Below are 24,776 nucleotides of genomic sequence, written 5' to 3' on the forward strand. Positions count from 1 at the left end.
AATAGCACTGATAGATTTTTCTCTGGGTTTGTTGATGAGTGTGTATTAGAAGACAACAAGTGGGGTATTCATTGATCACAGCCAAATTAAACTTTCAGTAACAAGTCAGACACCCATGCGTTTTTTTTCCAGGAATTTCCACTATCTTTAAAAAACCCACGTATCTCTCATAATTAATGTAAATACTATGTACAAAGCATATATTCCTCCTATATTACCTCATTCTTGACCCCCAGCAGCATTTCAGGATGTTAGTTGCATTTACAGATTAGGACATTGACATAGAGACCCCAAGACAACTTGTCCATTATGATATAGCAAATGTAAAGCAAATTTAGATAATCTTTATTTAAGAATGAAATTAAATTTAAATTTAAAGAAAATTTAGCATATTTGTTTGTCTGTTTCTTTTCTGAAAGTTCGTGTTATTTCTGCAAGCCCACACTGTTTCTTAGAGGGAGTGTGGAGGGTTGTTTTGTTGTACACCTTGTTTGGATAGAGATGAGACAGGACAAATGAAGAGTATGACAAGAAAAGGTCTTTGTAAGCTGTGCAAAGGAATAGTTTGACCCTATCCAGAAGGGCCCTGGGACTGCTGCTCTGCCTTCTTCTAAGAGCAAGGCCTCTGACCATCTTGTTAGTGAAGGGCCAGAAAGTCAACTGTGGAAAATTCAAGTCAAGTCATAGGATTTAGCACATGTGGCCCAAAAGCCTTCTGAGACCCAGTGTCATTCCTTGTTTTCTAGTATCTTCTCTGCAAAGACAACAGTATTGGAAGTTTTCTGTTCTCTGCTTGGAGAGTATCATCATTCGGTTCAAAGGCTAATTTTCACATCCAAGCCACATGCATCATGTTCGAGAGTTTGAGGGGTAGTCAATGAATTGACTGGGAAATAACTCCAAGTCCACGACTCCTCATTCCATGCATCATGCACTGGGCAGGTACTGTCTCATCTTGTATTTGATCTGGAGTATCTCTGAAAATTTTAACTCTTCTTTCCTTGATGAAATTTACATACCAGCCTACATTATGCTCAGTGAACAGAGAGTTCCTGTGGTAATCGACTTCTGATGTATGAGGATTTGTATGAGAAGCATTTAATGATGACTACACTAGAGGTCAGAGTCTTGTGAGTTTCTGCTTTCCATAGCCTACCCTGTTTATTAATAGGTTGGCTCATATTTTCTTTCTCCTTGTGAATATACTGCACACTATTGTTCCAGTCAGTGGAAATGTCTTCTGTAAACAGGAAATGAAATGCACTTCAAACACTAATGTGTAAGAAATTTCTGCAAATGTGAGAAAGGTTTTCAGGTTCTGAAAAAGCACAGGCACACAGGAACACACAAAGCTGAATACTGTGCTTCCTGCATGCTAGGATTTGTTCTAAGAACTTTATTTGCATTCACTCACTTCCTCTAACAATCCTGTCTTCCTCTCATTTTACAAATTGCATTTTAAGGTACATAAATGCTAAGCAGCTTGCTTTATTTGGCTTACATAGCTAAGAAACAATAAAGTGGTGATGTTGATGTGGAAGGATCTAAATGAATTATCCTAGAATTTGCATGGAGGCAAAAAGGTTCCAAGGTAAGAAAAATTATCCTTAACAGCAAGTACCATATAGATAACAACACACCACAGTTATGTTAATAAATAGCACGGTGACTAGAACAAAAGATTCACACAGAGCAGAGGAATAGAGGACCCAGGTATTATACTAAACCCATACGGCTACAGCGGCATGGCTTTTGACATAGTTGTCAAAAACGTGCATCAGAGATCAGATAGTCTCTTCAACAAATGGGGCTTGATGTACACATGTAGCAGAATTAAACTAGATCACTATCTCTTATCCTGTACAAAAATCAACTCCAAATGTGTCAAATACCTTAGCTTAAGACATGAAACTCAGAAAGTGAAAGGAAAGGTAACAAGAAACACTTTGTGATATAATCTTAGGCAAAGACTTGTTCAGTAGGACATCAGTAGTTCAAAAATAAGGACAGTCAACAAATGAGCCATCATTAAACTAAAATGCCTATATACAACAAGGAAATATTTAAGAAAATGGAGATATTGACTAATGAGAGTCTATGGAATGCAGTAAAAACTGTGAGAATGAAGAATAACATCTGGCAGAGTGTTAATATCTAGAATATGTAACCAAGTTAGAAAAATCCCTGAGAAACCAAGGAACCCATTCAATAATAGGGCTAATGAAATGTGAATGACCACCCTCCACACACAAAATATCTACTGTAATCAAAGAAATGCAAATCAAAACTACATGGATATTTTATCTCCCCTCCATCAAGATAGAAATTTCTAAAAAAGCAAAAAAAATGCTGGTAGGGATATGGATAAAAAAGAACCAGTATATAATGGTCACAGGAATAAAGCTATTCCAGTAATTCTAGAAATTATTACAGACCTCTTTCCCAAAACCATAAATGGCTCTATAATATGAGTCAGCTATATCATGCCTAGTTGATAGAAATTTACCTGAAGACTAGACAAGGCTGCCCACTCTCTCCCTGCTTATTCAATATAGATCTTAAAGTTCTAGCCAGAGCAATCAGACAACAAAAGGAGATCAAGGGGATACAGATCGGAAAAGAAGAGGTCAAAATATCACTTTTTGCAGATGATATGATAGTATATTTAAGTGATCCCAAAAGTTCCACCAGAGAACTACTAAAGCTGATAAACAACTTCAGAAAAGTGGCTGGGTAGAAAATTAACTCAAATAAATCAATAGCCTTCCTCCACAGAAAAGAGAAACAAGCCGAGAAAGAAATTAGGGAAATGACACCCTTCATAATAGTCCCAAATAATATAAAGTAACTCGGTGAGTCTTTAACCAAGCAAGTAAAAGATCTGTACAATAAGAACTTCAAGGCTCTGAAGAAAGAAATAGAAGAAGACCTCAGAAGATGGAAAAATCTCCCATGCTCATGGATTGGCAGGATTAATATAGTAAAAATGGACATTTTACCAAAAGCGATCTACAGATTCAATGCAATCCTCATCAAAATACCAATCATCAAAGAGTTAGACAGAACAATATGCAAATATATCTGGAATAACAAAAAACCCCGGATAGCTAAAACTATCCTCAACAATAAAAGGACTTCAGGGGGAATCACTATCCCTGAACTCAAGCAGTATTACAGAGCAATAGTGATAAAAACCGCATGGTATTGGTACAGAAACAGACAGATAGACCAATGGAATAGAATTGAAGACCCAGAAATGAACCCACAACCCTATGGTCACTTGATTTTTGACAAAGGAGCCAAAACCATTCAATGGAAAAAAGATAGTATTTTCAGCAAATGGTGCTGGTTTAACTGGAGGTCAACATGTAGAAGAACGCAGATCGATCCATGCTTATCACCCTGTACAAAGCTTAAGTCCAAGTGGATCAAGGACCTCCACATCAAACCAGATACAATCAAACTAATAGAAGAAAAAGTGGGGAAGCATCTGGAACACATGGGTACTGGAGAAAGTTTCCTGAACAAAACACCAATGGCTTATGCTCTAAGATCAAGAATCGACAAATGGGATCTCAAAAAACTGCAAAGCTTCTGTAAGGCAAAGGACACTGTGGTTAGGACAAAACGGCAACCAACAGATTGGGAAAAGATCTTTACCAATCCTACAACAGATAGAGGCCTTATATCCAAAATATACAAAGAACTCAAGAAGTTAGACCGCAGGGAGACAAATAACCACATTAAAAAACGGGGCTCAGAGCTAAACAAAGAATTCACAGCTGAGGAATGGCTGAGAAACACCTAAAGAAATGTTCAACATCTTTAGTCATAAGGGAAATGCATTGATTTCAAAACAACCCTGAGATTTCACCTCACTCCAGTGAGAATGGCTAAGATCAAAAACTCAGGTGACAGCAAATGCTGGCAAGGATGTGGAGAAAGAAGAGAACTCCTCCATTGTTGGTGGGATTGCAGACTGGTACAACCATTCTGGAAATGAGTCTGGAGGTTCCTCAGAAAATTGGACATTGAACTGCCTGAGGACCCAGCTATATGTCTCTTGGGCACATACCCAAAAGATGCCCTAACATATAAAAAAAGACATGTGCTCTACTATGTTCATAGCAGCCTCATTTATAATAGCCAGAAGCTGGAAAGAACCCAGATGCCCTTCAACAGAGGAATGGATACAGAAAATGTGGTACATCTACACAATGGAATATTACTTAGCTATCAAAAAAGAACTGGAAGAGCTTGAAGGGGCTCGAGACCCCATATGTACAACAATGCCAACCAACCAGAGCTTCCAGGGACTAAGCCACTACCTAAAGACTATACATGGACTGACCCTGGATTCTGACCTCATAGGTAGCAATGAATATCCTAGTAAGAGCACCAGTGGAAGGGGAAGCCTTGGGTCCTGCTAAGACTGAACCCCCAGTGAACTAGACTGTGGGGGGGGAGGGCGGCAATGGGGGGAGGGTTGGGAGGAGAACACCCATAAGGAAGGGGAGGGGGGAGGGGGATGTTTGCCCGGAAACCGGGAAAGGGAATAACACTCGAAATGTATATAAGAAATACTCAAGTTAATAAAAAAAACAAAAAAAAAAAACAAAAAACAAGAAAAGAATGGTTTCATGAAATTCATAGGCAAATGGTTGGAACTGGAAAATATCATCCTGAGTGAGGTAACCCAATTACAGAAAAACACACATGGTATGCACTGATTGATAAGTGGCTATTAGCCCAGATGCTTGAATTACCCTAGATGCACAGAACACATGAAACTCAAGACGGATGATCAAAATGCGAATGCTTCACTCCTTCTTTAAAAGGGGAACAAGAATACCCTTGGCAGGGAGTAGGGAGGCAAAGATTAAAACAAAAGCAGAAGGAACACCCATTCAGAGCCTGCCCCACATGTGGCCCATACATATACAGCCACCCAATTAGACAAGATGGATGAAGCAAAGAAGTGCAGGCCGACAGGAACCGGATATAGATCTCTCCTGAGAGACAGAGCCAGAATACAGCAAATACATAGGCGAATGCCAACAGCAAAGCACTGAACTGAGAACGGGACCCCCGTTAAAGGAATCAGAGAAAGGACTGGAAGAGCTTGAAGGGGCTTGAGACCCCATATGAACAACAATGCCAACCAACCAGAGCTTCCAGGGACTAAGCCACTACCCAAAGACTATACAAAGACTGACCCTGGACTCTAACCTCATAGGTAGCAATGAATAGCCTAGTAAGAGCACCAGTGGAAGGGGAAGCCCTTGGTCCTGCTAAGACTGAACCCCCAGTGAACGTGATTGTTGTGGGGAGGGCGGCAATGGGGGGAGGATGGGGAGGGGAACACCCATATAGAAGGGGATGGGGAGGAGTTAGGGGAATGTTGGCCCGGAAACCGGGAAAGGGAATAACATTTGAAATGTAAATAAGAAATACTCAATTTAATAAAAAAAAAGAAATTTACCTGAAGAAGTTTAACTCATCATATCACAGATACACTTGAACATAAACGTTTATTGCAGTCTTACTGACAACAGTTAAGTTATTGAACTAAGCTAAGCATACAACAACAAAAGAATAGGTAAAGAAGATGAGGTCCAAACATATATGGTATAATATATTTTGTGTATAATATGTACATAATTTATGCCACAATGTAAACCCATGCATAAGGATGAAGTTATTTCACTTTCAGAAAGATAGAAACAACTGGAGATAATGTTGTGGGAATTAAGCTAGTCCTAGAAGAAAAAATATCATATGCTTTCTTTTATATATAGATCTTAGATTTATACAGATACATAAAGTCATGTATCCATTAAATAAAGTTAGAACCAACATAGTCTAGGTGAAAGGAGAGAGAAAAGATATGAAAGGAAAGCTCTAGGAGTATTGATAACAGTATGATCAACATACTATGTACCACAGACAACATAAAATTGTGTGTAAATATCCTTATTAAATTGTCCTTATGTTTGTACAATGTTTATAATGAATAAATGTAATTAAAACAAAAGTCAACTTTGATGTCAATGTCAAAACTCTAAGTACACCCGGTAGAGAATGTATTAATCGTCTGAGGGAGGTGGGACCTACATGAGGAAGTGAGATAGCAAGTAGGACAGGCCACTGCTTCAGCGGTGGACTCAGAAAGCCACAGTACAAGTGAACCATCCATTAAAAGTCGTGAATATGTCTTTTCCTGCTTTCTGCAGACTATCCTATCAAGAAGGTACCAGAGATAGAAAATCATATAAAGGCATGATCGATGAGTTCTAGGTGCTCTCCAGCTAGCCCACTAGCAGTGTGATGTTACACTCACTCTTCCACCTTAAGAGGTGCCTTGGTTTCTACACCAGTAAAAATGGCTATGTGGAGAAATAGGATGGTGAAATTATTTTTATTCAGACATCTAAGTGACCACATCTCACTATTCATTTTATAACTCATAACTACATTGGTTTTATTTATTTAGGGTGGGCCAAACTATGTCCAGAAAATAGCTGTTAGTTTTAAAATTTCCTAGTTTACTCTGCTCTTTCAATAGAGGGGTTTTGGTCACATCTACATGGGAGTCTTGTCCTTCTAAAATGGGTATAGACTTGGACTGAGTTATGTGAAGGAAATTTCAAAAGGATGGGGGTGGAGATGGGACAGAGCACCTGGGAGAAGAAAAAGTAGTAACTTGGGAGAAAAGCTATGCTATATAAAACAGTACGTTGCAAAGAGCCCAATGGACTTAGTTCTTGGGATTTTCTATTGAATAATACTGAATAATGCTAGCTTTATGCTGTTTTTAGCTGCTTTGAAATTGTTAGTAATGCAAATAACATATCATTCTGAAGTTGCTCTATGGGAGCTGTAGGTTTTTGATGAGACTTGCAACTAATAACTTAACAGTATTTGTGGCAGGATACTTCTTGTGGTCTTTTATGCACCTCTCATATGTGGAACCAACCAAGTTAAAGCAGGTCAGCTTTGAGCTGAGGTGCAACTGTCTAAAATCTGCTAGAGATTCCAGTGATGAATGCCATCTTGTTAAGTATTATCTTCTAAATGTTCTTTCAAAGTCTAAGTTAGAAGGGAAGCACACTACTATTTAATTATCATGCCTTCTGGCAGTTGTAACTGCCATCAACCAACTGGGACTCTAGACCTGGGAGTAATGAGTGCTGTTCCTTGCTGAGCTAAAGAGATAGAATTCCATTAAAGGATACAGAAAAATGTTGAATTTGCTTTCTGAGGTCCTACCTTAGAGGCAGAAGTTATAGCTTCTCTTGTCCCTTAACACTTTACATTTTATAAGCAGAATAAAGAAATGATATTGAGGCTAGTTGAGGTTTCTGTGAACCAACCAGTGTATCTTCTATAGCTATTTACATTCTTACTACCATTTTACAAACAAAGAAATAGTTAAGTCACTGGTCCAAGGTCTCTAAGTTACAATTGGTATAGTAAGTTTGGTGGAGGATAAAAGAATGGTAGTATTTAATTATCAGCCAATTATTCTAAACAGTAGGGGAAGAACTGCCTTAAACATTTCTGATTACAAATAATAAAATTGAAACTATGTTATATAACTTTAATAGATGAGGCTTGATGAAAATACATGGCGGTTAAAACCTGGAGATATGGTTCAGTTAGTAAGTGTATGAGCTGTTCTTGCAGAGGTCTTGGGTTTGTTTCTCAGCACCCACATGGCAGCTCATGTTTGTCTGCAACACCAATCCCAAGGTTGCCCTACTTCTGGCTTCTGCAGCTACTGTCCGTATGGGGTATACTACATAGAGCCATGCGAAACACTTACACATAAAATAAAAATAAACAGTTTTACCTAGTCACAAAAACTGCTTTGACATTTTTCTAATTGGGGAGCAAGAGCTTTTGCATTGCCTGCTCTTGTCTTTTTGCAGTGGACATCAACACATCTACCCCTTGTGTGAAGGATATGCAGCAGGGATGGATATTCCTACATCTCCTTTGGGATTCCACATCTGCCTTGATGTGTTACAGTTTAGTCAGTCAAAACGGTATTCCAATAGAACTCTTACTAATATGCCAACTTTCTAGGTATATAATGTATATGGTTATTTCTCTTTGTTTAATTATATACCAAATCAGTTAGAGTTAGAGGAGTACTACATAGGAGTTGTATAGAAATGCCCTTTAATGAGTAAATTAGATGAGTATGTTCTAGTTTCCCCTGGTGCGTCCTTATTTGGTTTACACATGTTTATCTCAGTGGAAACTAGTAATAAAAATTTGGATTTTTGTCCTCAGAAATAGCATTTCACAGTTTATCTATAAATAAATCCATGAAACAATGTTCACTCCAGGTGAGGTAGAGGGCAAGACTCTGAAGAAAGAGATCTTCCTCCTCATATGTGGATAAGAGACTTCATTTGGACTCAGCAAAACTTTGATCTTAATTCTACTGTGAATGGTTAGTTGTACATCTTGAAGTAAATTAATTACCCCAATTTCCTGAGACTTCCAGGTACTCATGTGTGACTTGAGAGCAATAATTCCAACCTCTCAGGAGTAGTCTTGATACTGGTAACATGTGAGAAAATGTTTTAGTACAAATGTAAGTCACGTATTCAAACGGTGAGTATTTTATTGGTTTAAATAAATTTCTATTATTATTTCTCAATAAAAATGGGAGTATGACTGAAGACGGCAGCATGAAAAGTAAAAGAAAGGTGAAATATCTCAACGTTTAAGAGTATTTGTTGGGTAATGGTTAGGACCAGAATTTGAACCCAACATCCACATAACCAGCCAGAAATCCTGTAACTGCCCATAACAAAAACTCTGAAGGATCTGATCTGATCTGATTCATTCTCTCTCTCTCTCTCTCTCTCTCTCTCTCTCTCTCTCTCTATCTCTCTCTCTCTATCTATCTATCTCTATCTATCTCTATCTATCTATCTATCTCTATCTCCTTCTCTCTCTCTCTTCAGAGAAAGAGAGAGAAGGAGAGAGATATACAGACAGAGAGAGACAAAAAGACAGGGAAAGGACTTTTAAAAAGTAATAGAAAATAAGTCAAGGTATTTTCCTGAACTCTTTCTTACACAAAGTCCTCATTGTTCGGTAGTCCCAGGACTAAATAAGGAATCTAGTTAAGCTGAATGAACAAAAATAACAAGACAAAATTTTATTGGTGTTGAAGTTGGTTAGTGTAGTATCTGTAGCTTTTTTTTCTGAAGAGCTTAGAGTATATAATTCTTCTCTTGGACGCGATTCACTTGTAGCTTTGATCCTTTTACCTCAGAGCAAACAAATATACAAGGTGACTTCCTAAGGTTACCACATAAGCCCTCAAAAACTGTACAGATGATAAATCAAAACAGAGTTCAATTTCTCACTTTCACTGCTTACTGGCAACCATAATTAGCACAGTTCTCTAAGGCCTGCCAGAGGCCAGGTGGTAGACCTTCTTAATTTATATTGCCCACGGAAAGTGTCCAGTAGCACAGCTCTCTAAGGCTTGCTGGAGACCAGGTGTCAGTGTGTTCTTAGTTTTAGAATGATGGAGCTGGTTGCTCATGGAAAGGATACAGACAGCAAGGAGGAGCAGACAGTGCCAAGGGCAACCAAACACAATGCTATAACTAAAATATTTATTTTGTAAATACAAGGGCCAAATAATGTCATGTCCAGCAACAGTGTAAGTCACTATGTGATACTAGCAACAGTGTAAGTCACTATGTGATACTCTTAGGGACAGAACAGCATCTTACAGGACAAGAGAGAAAGGAAGTCTGGGTATTCCTTTGCCTTACTTTGTGAAGACTGGACAGTCGTATTAAAATATACATTTTAACTCTGCCACACTATCAAACTGAACTTTTTTCCATTTTAGAAGCATTCTCCTCATCCTTTTCTTCCACCTGCTCCTCAATTTCCACAAGGTTCCAGGTGTCACCAAAATCACACACTCATTTTCACTTCTGTCTCTGCTAAAGCCATACCCTGACTCTACAAACTCTCACCCTGGGTATTCAGATTGATTTCTTTTACTTTTCTGTTTCTGTCAAGTCACTGACAAATGTGTTAATGATAACACAGTAGGCTGTGGCCCCAAGAACTCACCAGAAGTTTGATGAATCTTGTCTGAAAATACTCTGGTCTTTCACACACTATGACTAACTATGACTACGGATACTTTCACTTTGTTTAGTCTCTTGAATCCTTTTATTTTTGAATGTTTGAGTGCTTATCCTAAGGGGAGCAAATAGATTGATTAAAAGCATTGGAATTTCAGAAAAAAATAATGGCTATAAAATTTATGATATGCTGGCTCAAGGTATCATTTGCACATTCACAAATGCACTCATGTATCTGTATATTTATATAATATATATTCTATGAAAGTTGAAAATGTTATATTAGGTGGAAGATTTCAGGCTTTGAGTTTTGCTATATCATTTTTATAATAAAATAAAAATTTGGTGAAGGAAACTTAACTAAATAAAGTGAGCCTTGCATGGAGCCTCTCTTTCTGTCTTTCTTTTTTTGGAGGTTGAATTCATGTTTTATTCTGTAGTCAAAATTCCATTTTTTTCTACTTTTCTATTTATTTACTTTATGCCCCAATTGTAGCTCCCCCTGGCTTCACAGTCTTCCTGTCACACAGCTCCTCCTCTTCCCTTTCTCCTTTGAGAAGGGGGAGGTCCCCCTCTTTGGGTACCAATTCACCCTGGCATCTCAAGTCCCTGAAGGACTAGGTTCATCCTCTCTCACTGAAGCCAGACAAGGCAGACAACTTAGGAGTCCAGGGTCCATAGGCAGGGATAGGGTAAGCCCCTACTCCAGTTGTTAGAAGACTCACATGAAGACTGAGCTGCATATCTACCACATATATGCATAGGTCTAGTCCTTGTTTATTCTTTGGTTGGTGGCTCAGTCTTTGGGAACCCCAAAGGGTCAAGGTTAGTTGACTCTGATGGTCTTCTTGTAGAATTCCAATCCCCTCTGGCTTCCTCAATCCTTCTCCCAACTCCTCCACAAGGCTTTCCAAGCTCAGTCTAATGTTTGTTTGGCTTTGGACCTCTGCATTTATTTTGATCAGCTTCTGGGTGAAGACTCAGAGTACAAGTTATGCCAGAGAGCATCGCTTTCTAAGTGTATCTTGCCAAAATAAGAAGAGGCACAAAACCAAAAGGTTTTCTATGAACAGTCACTTGAAAGTCACTAGCAGATGGGTCTCAACATTTCAGCTATGGTTCTTTCACATGGAAGAACAATGTGTTGTTATGAGGCAGGAAGCCAATTTATAATCAATAATTCTCTAGGACAACAGTGCAACAACCTGATGATAATTAAAACAAAAGGCTCACTGGGTGATACACTTGACTGCTGGAGTTATGTATGGTTAGAGTGATTAATGTTTGGATTACTATTGAATTTAGAGTCCTTCAGATGTCATATATTTACTGACTTTCCAGTTTTTCCCAGTGACATTTCACAAGAGTCTTAGATTGAGAAACTAGTTCTTATTTTTTCTATGGAGAGAGCTTTTGAGGTCTAATTATGGATTATCGTAGTATTATTATTGCTTTCCCATAAGCAACAATGAACTCAGTATCAATCTCTTTATCTTTTCAAATCCTACTTATTATTAAAAGTCCATATAGAGTTTCTTTCACATAAAATCTTGTCAACAATGTATACTCAACAGATGTTCCTCCCCCTGTCTCTTTTCCTAGTGAATGATTCTCTACTGTAAGTTAATAACCAACTTCTTATTAGAGCTAGATCTTTACATGTGCTAGATATCACTAGTTTATTCAGTGATAAAACCCTTAGTGAAGTGATCTTGTTTTGTCTTTTACCTTTCAATACCCTATGTATTGGACACACACACACACACACACACACACACACACACACACACACACACACAAGAGAGAGAAAGAGAAAGAGAGAGAGAGGGGGAGAGAGAGAGAGACAGACAGACAAAGACAGAGAGACAGAGAGAGACAGAGAGAGAGAGAGACACACACACACACAGAGAAGTCCCATGGAACACCCTAGCTGTTGCTTCCTGCTTTGGCCTCAAAGAACCTCCTATATATCAAATTTAATTTTAATCTTCTAAAGGGGATTCATATTCACATGTACACATTCAGTGAAATTTCTGGAAAACCATCAGTTACTTCTAGTGGTTCTTGCTAGTTTCATATCAAATTTAATCAAAGTCCAAGACATCAGTCTACAACATTTATAACTTGACAAAACACACAGGCTACCCAAGATCAAGGTTAATTTTCTGCATTTGCGCCACCTTAGTAAATGGTAAAGACATTAACTATGTATTTATTGGATGAATCAGGATCAAGCTGCTCTTTGTAGAATTTAGCAAATTTCAGCTGAGGCTTGATGACATTCACTTTGAGCTAAAATATCAAGGTTGTTAATTATTTGAGATTCTCTCTCTCTCTCTCTCTCTCTCTGTGTGTGTGTGTGTGCACGTGCGCGTGAAAGAGAGAGAGAAAGAGAGAGAGAGAGAGAGAGAGAGAGAGAGAGAGAGAGAGAGAGAGAGAGAGAGGCTCTGAGTCCTGAGCCTAGATGAACTGGAATCCTAACTTAGGTCCTCAAGGCTATATAACCTTAAAGAGAATCATGTTGCTTGGCCTCAGAATTCTGTCTCTGAAACAAAGTAATTTTTAGTAAGTACTAAGTATTTTCACTTCTTAATGTATAATTCTAAATTTAATTGACTACAAAGAGAAAGCTTTATTTTGTACATGTTATAGTTATTCACTAGGCCATCTGCTTTAATGATTTTACAGTCTCAACTGAAATTAAGCCAATTAAGCCATCTTGTGTTTAGTCACAAAGGAGAGAGATGTCTTTGTGAAAAAATACCCCTTTGCCTTGATGGAGTGCTACCAATAAGTCAGTGGTTTCTTCTTTCTTCTAGATCTAATGACTTTACAAAAGCCTGATGCTACTACCTTAATGCACTCATTTTGCGGTACCAGCTAGAATGACTGCATTTTCAAAGTGCATCCTGAGGAACAACTGGCATCTTTCTCAAAGTGTATCCTTATAGGTCTATGTCCTTAAAAGAAACGAGGTTTTCTGGGATAAACATTACTAGGATACCAGTATGTTGAGAATAACGGTGTGCTAGTTTTTGCAATAAGCTTACTAGATTTGTGTATGACAGCCTGTCTCCAGTGTGATGCTCATCACTTTCTTTAAGCTTGCCCATATGCATTGGGCATCCCACGCTTGAGAACAGCTTATGCTTACTTTCTCCTTTTACTATATCTTGGCCTGTGGCTACTTTGTCCAATAGAACACTGAGAAGGTAGCATCACACACTTCTGGCTATATCATCTGAAACTTTCCAGCTTCTCTTGAGTTTGTTGGAATGCTTACTTTGTGGGAGTGAATCAGCTGCGTGTCAGTTAGTCCAACTGTTCTGAGGCCATGAGCTATATGGGAAACCCAAGATGGACATGTTTAAAAGCTTCATGGAAACACAGTTGACTGATCTTCAAATGACCTAGCTAGACCCTCCAAAATACCAGTGAGGAAATCCTTTGTGTGTGTGTGTGTGTGTGTGTTTTGTATGTTTTTTAAAAAATATTTTTATTGGATATTTTTTATTTATATTTCAAATGTTAGCCCCTTTCCCTGTTTCCCATCCATAAACTTCTATCCCATCCCCCATTCCCCTACCTGTATGAAGGTGTTCCCCCACCCACCCACCCACCCCTTTCTGCCTCCCCACCTTGACATTACCCTACACTGGGGTGGGGGGTCCAGCCTTGGCAGGACTAAGGGCTTCTCTTCCCATTGGTGCTGAACAAGGCCATCCTCTGCTACATATGCAGCTGAAGCCATGGGTCTCTCCACGTGTACTTTGTGGATGGTGGTTTAGTCCCTGGGAGCTCTGGTTGGTTGCTTTTGTTGTTCTGAAATCCTTAATGTTTAAGCTGAGCTGCACTCTGTCTGAATGTCTATGAGTGCTCAGGAGGAAAGAGCTATGCTAAGCTTATAATTGACAGCATGAGAGATAAGAATAAAACTGTTACTTTAGTTCTTTTAATTTGGGGGTGATTTTTTGTGTCACACTGTATAATTTTAAAAATACACTAAGCTCAGAATATCTTAGAAGATAGAACTTTTCCTTATATAGCTGACATATTCAGGGTTATATTTGAGAATACAGATTAACACCCTCCTCATAGTTCACTCTTTATTGTGTACTGGCTAAAAGTTTGGTAGAGCATCCAGTTCCAGAATTCCTTCAATGAAGAACCATGAGGCAGAAGGCTCATCAGGTCCAAATTCAAATGTATTAGAAGAAAATCACATTAGGTTCTGTATCTAAAGGTTTGGATTGTCCCTAACTGAAAATATATATATATATACATATATATATATATGTATATGTGTATATATATATATATATATATATATATATATATATATATATATATATATATTTGGAGCTGGGGACCGAACCCAGGGCCTTGCGCTTGCTAGGCAAGCGTTCTACCACTGAGCTAAATCCCCAACCCCCTGAGAATATTTTTTAAAAAATACAGCCATAGTCCCAAACAAGCCACAACAGTGAGCCCCAGGGCTTGGTTATACTCTTATCAGAAGGCATGGCATTCATTTAGAAAACTGGAGGTATGTCTCTGCGATAGACTTAGGAAGAAAGTAGGAAGTGATAGGTCTTGTGTGCAGATGCAGCTTGCCAGTTGTCGGACAAGCCCATGGCTATCCACAAACTTCTGCCACTTAAGCAGAATTTCCCCAACTTTGTGTGAATGCAGGCGGGACGTTCCGACATTGTCAGAATGACCATAAGTCTGATAGGCTACAGGTAAAGGACATTCATTGGGGATTCTCACTATGGCAGTTATCTTTACTGTTGCTCATGTTTCCTCTGATGTCTGCTGGACAGCAAGTGCCTGAAGACAGAGATGGTTCTTCAGATGGCACGGCCATACCTCTTTAAAAATTAGAGAAGTCAGTGAATGTGATAACAGGTATTTATAAGTCTAAGGGAAGCTTGTCCAAAGGCATGTTACAGAATCTGAGAGAGAGATGTTGGGATCCAGCACTTGAGAACTCTCAGACATTACTTAACTATAATAGAATTGCTCCACAAATTGTCAGAGAGTAGAAAGGATTAAAAAAAAAAAAAACAGCCTATCGGCACTCAGTATTCACGTACTTTTGTACGTGATGTCAAATAATTGCTACAACACTTGGAATGAACTTCTGTGGCGATTGGACTGTTTTCTAAAATCTCTTTCTCAGATATGCGACAGTGGCGTGATATTGATTTTAGAAACTTCACAGGATAAGCTCAGTGAAGAGACTAGATGTGAGTGAATGACAAGCCACATAATACACAGGCACTAAAAAAGCGCTGTAGAAGGCATTATTGTAGACCCTGAGAAGCAGCAGCAGCAGCAGTGCTAGGACCATAGTGGCATCAGGCCAGAACCAGCATGCCTGCAGGTATTTGTAAATTGTAAGGAGTTCCTACTGAAACACTATTGTAAGGGAACTCTCTTTCCCGAGAGGGCTTCCAAGACTCACTCAGCATTTCACAGAGGCACACAGTGGAATCAACAGCCATAATTGGAGGGACAACAGGAGGAAGGGAAAGGAAGATTAGAGGCTGCCTTCTTTCTGGTTACTTCACTGGAAGGTTTGAAAATCAGAGCCAGGTGGGGCTTGATTAATTTTTTTGAGGTTTTCATACATGAGCATCTACATAATTTCTGTCCTACTGTCACCTCCCAAGACTTCCATATCTCCCTTCCAAATTCATGATCTCTTTTTGGTAAAGATACTTTGAAAACTTCTTTAGACACAGGGATTTCACATGGTGCTGTGGTTACCAAATGACTGTCTCTGTTGAGCAAAATACTTCGTCTGTGGTTTGAATAGCATATTCAATCAGACCAGCATTTATGATCTCTCCCTGGAATGCTGAACACTGTGCTAAGTGACACAGAGAAATTCTGGCTTCTTTGGATTTGTTAGGCTTGTAAAAATGTTAAGTGTGGGGGTGGCCATTCTGATAAAGTTGTTAGTTTTATTAGTCATCAAGAATTCACATAGCGAATAGCTGTGACCTCTCCCCTTTCCTGAGCCCTTTACAAACGTTAGTTACACTGACTGCCCTGATACTGCTGTACTGTGACATAATTAATATAAAACATTTCCTCACTCGTCTAGTTTCCTTTTCCTGCTATGGCAGCTTAATTCTTAGCTGAACAATGACAAAAGATGATATTCTTCTCAAGACAATTCCGAATCGCTTTAAAGAAGTGACTTAGATTAACTGATCATTACGTAGCAGTTGCACTTTTCTTATTTCTAGAGTCATCTGTGAGGGATCCACAATCACTATCAACACAGATTCACATAGTTTTAAAAGAAGTTTTAATATCTACTGCAGGGGTTTGCAAACCAAACCAAACCAAAATAATACTAATACTAATACTAATATTAATACTAATACTAATGCTGCTGCTGATAATGTTAAATGAAATCTTACCCAGAAATATCTAAAATAGATCATAGTGAGGGATATTGACTCAAACTGGTTTCTCAAATTTCTTATCCTTCTTCCCACACTATACCAGAGAATACTCCAAGGTTCCTACATGATTCCAGGGACCACAGGGCAGTCTTGAACTGCTACTGATCTAACAAAGTCAGAGACTTGAAGAATTCCTAAGTCAGGGATGTCGTGAAGACTATCATAAATTGTAGAAGAGCAGAGGAGTTTTCCTTAGACACCCCCTGGTTCACCTTTTCACTTTTGAGGTAAAACGACAGAGGTCTAGAAAGGTTACAAAGCACCCTATGCTGTGGCAAACATGTGAGTTAAAAAATCACAACTCCTTTAACTAAATTTAAGACTTTTTCTACATCATTACAAACCCCTTGGATAGAGGCAAAATAGGACAAGATCCTTTGGAAAGAAATTTTTAAAGGTTTATTTTATTTTATTTGTGTGAGTATTTTGCCTTCATATTTGCCTATGCTTTGCTGCATGTTTTGTGCCAACAGGGTCATGAGAAGACATTAGATTCCCTGGAAATGAAGTTACAGATGCTGGTGTCATATGGGTAGTGGGAATCAAACCCGGGTTCCCAGCAAGAACATGACTGACTTTCACCTGCTGAGGCATCTGTCCATGACCAAGAGGAGTTATTTAAAGCAGAGAAAGTATCCAGCCAAGAAGAGAAAGCAGACATGAGACCAAAAGCATGATAACATAACCCTCCCTCCCGAGTTCAAATGGGTTAGAAAGAAAACAAATATTTTTTGAGAGGCTTATGATCTAGCTTGAAGAAAGAACATTCAAGAAGCCTTTACAACTTCTGTGGTTTTCTCAGAAGACCACCCATAAGAGGTGACAAAACTCCACCCAAATCTTGGTAATTGATAAAAGTCATTCAGACACAGGAAGAGAAATAGTTGCGACCTGACTACAGCATTCGAAACTAAAGTTTAGCATGCAGTTCGATGGGGAAGTTCATAAAGGGTGCCCTACAGCAAAAGGATTATGCAGCTTAGATTAGGGAACTCAGTTAAGTCATAGAGCTGAGTGTGAACATAGTTAGCTTAGTCAATCAGATCAGATATTTACAAAATGAGTCCTGCCAACACTAGTTTCAGAAACAGAAAATGACACCCAGGAGCTCCTAGTGTCAGTAGCTTTTAAGCCACTGTTGTCTTTATCCAGCCTGGACTCAGCAGTGAGAAGCAGATATAAATTCTCTCTCTTCCCTCGGCCTGAGACTCTTCCTCATGGGTCTTCTCTCTCTCTCTCTCTCTCTCTCTCTCTGTGTGTGTGTGTGTGTGTGTGTGTGTGTCTGTGTGTCTGTGTGTCTGTGTGTCTGTGTGTCTGTGTGTCTGTGTGTCTGTAATAAGTCAGACATTTAACAGAATGCCATTTCTTAATATTTAATAAAGATTGGATTCAGATTTTTACTATCATGTAAGACCAGAAAATCCATACCTAAATCCATACTTTTACCCCCTAGTATATAGCTTGAATTAGAAAGTATAACAGGGAAAGATATTGCTCAAATTGTAGCAATTCACCCATTTTTTTTTACTATTTTTCTATGACTATGTTGAAGGACCTTTTCTAAAATGAGAAATGAATCACACTTCCATTTGTATTGGAAAAGATTTCACTTGTACATGTTCTTCTCATTGTGGACACAAAATTATGCTTCTGTAGTAGCTAACATCCTGATGTCATGTATTCCTGCATCTCAATTGAAATCTATTGCACATTGAAAGTGTCTGCGTATTTAGCAACTGAGCTTCTGGACCCATGATGGACTCTGATGACCAAGTCAATGTTCACAGAGATGCAAGTATGTGAAAAGTAGTCATATTTTCTCCTTTGAAAACGAAATTCCCCTTTGAACACTTGTACCACTGCTGAGGATATGCAAATGTAGCTAGTTCTGAGAGGATTTTTTTAAAAAAAATAATCATTTGAACAAGAGTTGAATTTGAGCCACTGAATGGATTATCTAACCCACGGGTAACATGTTTTTTGTTGTTTCAGAACAATGAAGTAAGTGAGCTAACCTTCAGAATGAGCAGTGCAACCTGTGTGATATTCCCGTTAAGACAACGGAATCCTTAGCGCCTTGCTGTCTAGCTTTTTGATTTTCAGCATCTGTTTCAGGTATTTTCCTAATCCTTCCTAGCAGGAATTAATCCCCTCCCATTGTGGGATGTTCTCATACACAGAGGAGCAAACATGATTTACTTGTGCTTTCCTAATATTCTTTAATTAACCTCTAGAGAATAAATTTCCCTGTGTTTAAGTTTAATACTTTATTTGTTTATTTGTTTGTTTGTTTGAGACAGGGTTATACTATGTAGCTATGGCTGTTCTGGAATTTACTGTTTAGACCAGGTTGATGTTGAAGTCACAGAGACCTGCCTGCCTCTGCCCCATGGGTTCTAAGATAAAAGACACGCGCCACCATGCCGGGCATAGATTTAATACATTTTAATTAGAGAATATAGATATTAATTACACAGGTGGGGATTTTATCGGGTCTACTTTTTCCTCACAGTCTGTCACTGTGTAGAAAATAACGTGGACTCTACAAAACCTCCTTGAAATGATCTCAGTTTTAAAATGCAGTCTTTCTGATTACCCTAAACGAATGTGGGTCATGTAGGGCACCAGCCCTTGACTGTGTTGGCTGAATATTTACACAAAGGGTTTCAAAAGTCATCACAGTTTTTGTTTTGTTTTTAAGCTCAGCTACTGTGAGTGATTGGCACCTCAGTTGGTGTTTAAATTGTCTTACTATGCAACTAATTTTTGACTCAGGAGGATTTTGAACAAATGAACTTTTGCATTCTGTTGCTTTGTTTGCATTTTCTTAGAGTTCATAGATTTACTCACAGCATGGGGGACATCTATTCTATCATGCTTAAGTTGGAAAAGAACTCTGTATTAGGCCAAGTGTCCCAGGAATCAAGCCATCACAACAGCTAGATCAGTCTTTAATCATATGTGTATGTAACTATCTGATAAATATGCATCTTTCTTGGAGTTGGTGAAAAACATGAGAGAGACCCAACCTGATTAACAACTGTTTTGTCCCTAGAGTATAGGATACTGGGGATACAAACCTTTGCATTGGAATAATTCACTAAGTCCAAGAGAGTGCAGAATTTGAGCTAGGTTTTAAAAACAAGAGAGATGTTTTATCAGAATTCAAAGCAGAGTTTCATTTGTTCTGGGCATCTAGGGTAATTCAAGCATTTGGGCTAATAGCCACTTATCAATGAATGCATACCATGTATACCAAGTAGGGTGCAATCTCACGTGGAGATATTGTTAGAGATGGAAACTCTAGGGAAGGGTGTGCAGGATCACATGTCGTATAAAAATCATCTCTGTGTTTGGGTAGTGGATTTCTATGTTGTAGGAATGTACTGCAGAAACGGATTTGTGTTTTGTCTGACATTAGTTTAAAATCCACCCAGACGCTCTGTGATAAAGAACAGCTACGGCTACAAGATGGTGCTTTTCAGACGCTTCAGGGTGGGCTACCTTCATCATGTGAGAGGAAATTTCCATGGTGTACTTAATAAGGCAGCATCTCTGAAAGCAGCGTGTGATTGTTTTTGTCCCTGGAAAAAGGGAAATGCAATGCTAACCGGTTTTCCAAACAACACTCATGACTGCCAACTGGGTTAAATGCCCTATTTCCCAGGAGCTGTGATGAGCTGAGGCCAGCAAACTTTGGGGTCCTAAGTCCAATGGTCATGTTGGGCACTGTCCATTCTTCCATGGATGTTTTGGAAGTGTAAAGCAAGTGTAACTGCTTCAGCCTCAGCTGAAGTGCTAGCCACACTCTTGATCTTGGTCACCCAACAGAATCGACAAATCTGTGTTTTTCAATTCCTCTGAGCTAATTAGAGGATAAAGGAGACAGAATTTAAGCGTTTTCTCAGGTTTCCTGTGTTTCTTTTCTTTACAATTCTGTCCCTCTCCCCTTTCTTCCCATTGTTTATTTCAAATGCACACTTATCCTAGCATGTGGTGTACAATTACATACCCTCTCCCCCTTTTGGTGTGTAGAAACTCCATCATCTTTGTAAGTTTTTTCTTTGTTTCTTTTTTAAACAATGTGGTCATTCCCTAGTATCCTGCTGCTGGACAACAGGCCTGTTTATTTGGCAAGTATATGTTCAGATGGTTTCAGCTTGAGATTCAGTTCAGCTGTAGTTGCTGAGGGAAGTAAAAATGACAGCAAATTGTACATATTTTTAAAATACAACTTTTTATTTTCCTTAGAGCATTGGAAAATGCACTTTAGAAACTGCTTCTTTCAGGGTAGCCAAGTTAAGGCCGTGAGGAAAGAAAGACAAAGTAAAACAAAGATGCCTTGTGAAAAAGCATCTCAAAATGCAGAGATGGCCTTATCATTTTGAGATAGCAAAGCTGGCCTAGTATTCATTCTCTTTCTGGCTTGTATTAAAGGCATTAATGGATTCAGAGGATGGCACTTCCTGCCTATCTTTCCAGAGATGTAAACCCCTGTGGCATCAGAAGCCTATGAGTAGGGCTGTATGTGCTGATAAGCAATTATCACTGGGGTAAAGAGAAGGGCTGAAGTCTTGGTCTATCACAGGGCAGAGATGTTAAGATTTATTTTCAGTGTTATCAGACTGTCTTGCTACCCAGGCAAAGCTCCTTCACGCAGAAAGAATGAAAAGCACAGGGGGAGATTATATTTCTCAAAAACATTTATCAATCAAAACAAGAAACTCTGAATGCAAAATTGAAATACAATCACAAAGTCAATTTTAAGTGGACGAAAGGCCACAGAAAACACAGACCTTCTGAGGATTAAAAATGAAAGAAAAAAAAGAGAAAGAAATCTTTACCTAAGATTGCCAGAGATCAAAATAGAGAGGAGTTATGAAAGGAAAAGTGGTGTGGGATATGGCTTTTACGAATGGCTTGGGATTAAAATAATTTATATAGCTTCTATTCAGCTCCTGAGAAGAAGATGAAACTTTATAGAACTGTAAAATTACTTGTATTAGATCAATCTTAAAGACACAGAAACACACTTAACGAGTGAGATACAGAAGATTTTTTTTTTGTAGTTGAAAGACATCCTTTATTTTTTTTTCTTTTCTTTTTTTTTTTTTTTATTAACTTGAGTATTTCTTATATACATTTCGAGTGTTATTCCCTTTCCCGGTTTCCGGGCAAACATCCCCCTCCCCCCTCCCCTTCCTTATGGGTGTTCCCCTCCCAACCCTCCCCCCATTGCCGCCCTCCCCCCATAGACTAGTTCACTGGGGGTTCAGTCTTAGCAGGACCCAGGGCTTCCCCTTCCACTGGTGCTCTTACTAGGATATTCATTGCTACCTATGGGGTCAGAGTCCAGGGTCAGTCCATGTATAGTCTTTAGGTAGTGGCTTAGTCCCTGGAAGCTCTGATTGCTTGGCATTGTTGTACTTTTGGGGTCTCGAGCCCCTTCAAGCTCTTCCAGTTCTTTCTCTGATTCCTTCAATAGGGGACCTATTCTCAGTTCAGTGGTTTGCTGCTGGCATTCGCCTCTGTATTTGCTGTATTCTGGCTGTGTCTCTTAGGAGAGATCTACATCCGGCTCCTGTCGGTCTGCACTTCTTTGCTTCATCCATCTTGTCTAATTGGGTGGCTGTATATGTATGGGCCACATGTGGGGCAGGCTCTGAATGGGTGTTCCTTCAGTCTCTGTTTTAATCTTTGCCTCTCCCTTCCCTGCCAAGGGTATTCTTTTTCCTCATTTAAAGAAGGAGTGAAGCATTCACATTTTGATCATCCGTCTTGAGTTTCGTTTGTTCTAGGGATCTAGGGTAATTCAAGCATTTGGGCTAATAGCCACTTATCAATGAGTGCATACCATGTATGTCTTTCTGTGATTGGGTTAGCTCACTCAGGATGATATTTTCCAGTTCCAACCATTTGCCTACGAATTTCATAAAGTCGTTGTTTTTGATAGCTGAGTAATATTCCATTGAGTAGATGTACCACATTTTCTGTATCCATTCCTCTGTTGAAGGGGATCTGGGTTCTTTCCAGTTTCTGGCTATTATAAATAAGGCTGCGATGAACATAGTGGAGCACGTGTCTCTTTTATATCTTGAGGCATCTTTTGGGTATATGCCCAAGAGAGGTATAGCTGGATCCTCAGGCAGTTCAATGTCCAATTTTCTGAGGAACCTCCAGACTGATTTCCAGAATGGTTTTACCAGTCTGCAATCCCACCAACAATGGAGGAGTGTTCCTCTTTCTCCACATCCTCGCCAGCATCTGCTGTCACCTGAGTTTTTGATCTTAGCCATTCTCACTGGTGTGAGGTGAAATCTCAGGGTTGTTTTGATTTGCATTTCCCTTATGACTAAAGATGTTGAACATTTCTTTAGGTGTTTCTCAGCCATTCGGCATTCCTCAGCTGTGAATTCTTTGTTTAGCTATGAACCCCATTTTTTAATAGGGTTATTTGTCTCCCTGCGGTCTAACTTCTTGAGTTCTTTGTATATTTTGGATATAAGGCCTCTATCTGTTGTAGGATTGGTAAAGATCTTTTCCCAATCTGTTGGTTGCCGTTTTGTCCTAACCACAGTGTCCTTTGCCTTACAGAAGCTTTGCAGTTTTATGAGATCCCATTTGTCGATTCTTGATCTTAGAGCATAAGCCATTGGTGTTTTGTTCAGGAAATTTTTTCCAGTGCCCATGTGTTCCAGATGCTTCCCTAGTTTTTCTTCTATTAGTTTGAGTGTGTCTGGTTTGATGTGGAGGTCCTTGATCCACTTGGACTTAAGCTTTGTACAGGGTGATAAGCATGGATCGATCTGCATTCTTCTACATGTTGCCCTCCAGTTGAACCAGCACCATTTGCTGAAAATGCTATCTTTTTTCCATTGGATGGTTTTGGCTCCTTTGTCAAAAATCAAGTGACCATAGGTGTGTGGGTTCATTTCTGGGTCTTCAATTCTATTCCATTGGTCTATCTGTCTGTCTCTGTACCAATACCATGCAGTTTTTATCACTATTGCTCTGTAATACTGCTTGAGTTCAGGGATAGTGATTCCCCCTGTAGTCCTCTTATTGTTGAGGATAGCTTTAGCTATCCTGGGTTTTTTGTTATTCCAGATGAATTTGCAAATTGTTCTGTCTAACTCTTTGAAGAATTGGATTGGTATTTTGATGGGGATTGCATTGAATCTGTAGATTGCTTTTGGTAAAATGGCCATTTTTACTATATTAATCCTGCCAATCCATGAGCATGGGAGATCTTTCCATCTTCTGAGGTCTTCTTCAATTTCTTTCCTCAGTGTCTTGAAGTTCTTATTGTACAGATCTTTTACTTGCTTGGTTAAAGTCACACCGAGGTACTTTATATTATTTGGGTCTATTATGAAGGGTGTCGTTTCCCTAATTTCTTTCTCGACTTGTTTCTCTTTTGTATAGAGGAAGGCAACTGATTTATTTGAGTTAATTTTATACCCAGCCACTTTGCTGAAGTTGTTTATCAGCTTTAGTAGTTCTCTGGTGGAACTTTTGGGATCACTTAAATATACTATCATGTCATCTGCAAATAGTGATATTTTGACCTCTTCTTTTCCAATCTGTATCCCCTTGATCTCCTTTTGTTGTCTGATTGCTCTGGCTAGAACTTCAAGAACTATATTGAATAAGTAGGGAGAGAGTGGGCAGCCTTGTCTAGTCCCTGATTTTAGTGGGATTGCTTCAGTTTCTCTCCATTTAGTTTAATGTTAGCAACTGGTTTGCTGTATATGGCTTTTACTATGTTTAGGTATGGGCCTTGAATTCCTATTCTTTCCAGGACTTTTATCATGAAGGGGTGTTGAATTTTGTCAAATGCTTTCTCAGCATCTAATGAAATGATCATGTGGTTCTGTTCTTTCAGTTTGTTTATATAATGGATCACGTTGATGGTTTTCCGTATATTAAACCATCCCTGCATGCCTGGGATGAAGCCTACTTGATCATGGTGGATGATTGTTTTGATGTGCTCTTGAATTCGGTTTGCCAGAATTTTATTGAATATTTTTGCGTCGATATTCAGAAGGGAAATTGGTCTGAAGTTCTCTTTCTTTGTTGTGTCTTTGTGTGGTTTAGGTATAAGAGTAATTGTGGCTTCGTAGAAGGAATTCGGTAGGGCTTTATCTGTTTCAATTTTGTGGAATAG

At 38.9% G+C, this 24,776-nt stretch overlaps 1 protein-coding gene across 12 annotated transcripts in view; it reads right to left on the reverse strand.

Moving 5' to 3' along the window:
* The window catches only part of Lingo2 (leucine rich repeat and Ig domain containing 2), a 1,322,423-nt gene that overhangs the window by 51,135 nt on the left and 1,246,512 nt on the right, over positions 1-24,776 (reverse strand). Inside the window, exon 2 of one of the 12 annotated variants that reach the window (NM_001107926.1) lies at positions 12,984-13,090. The exons of the other annotated variants lie outside the window; for them this stretch is intronic. The gene's annotated coding sequence lies outside the window, so the exon portion shown is untranslated. The remainder of the gene's footprint in view (positions 1-12,983; positions 13,091-24,776) is intronic. 12 annotated transcript variants of the gene reach the window in all.

Source organism: Rattus norvegicus, chromosome 5, assembly GCF_036323735.1.
Source record: "Rattus norvegicus strain BN/NHsdMcwi chromosome 5, GRCr8, whole genome shotgun sequence".
NCBI classification, from domain to species: domain Eukaryota; kingdom Metazoa; phylum Chordata; class Mammalia; order Rodentia; family Muridae; genus Rattus; species Rattus norvegicus.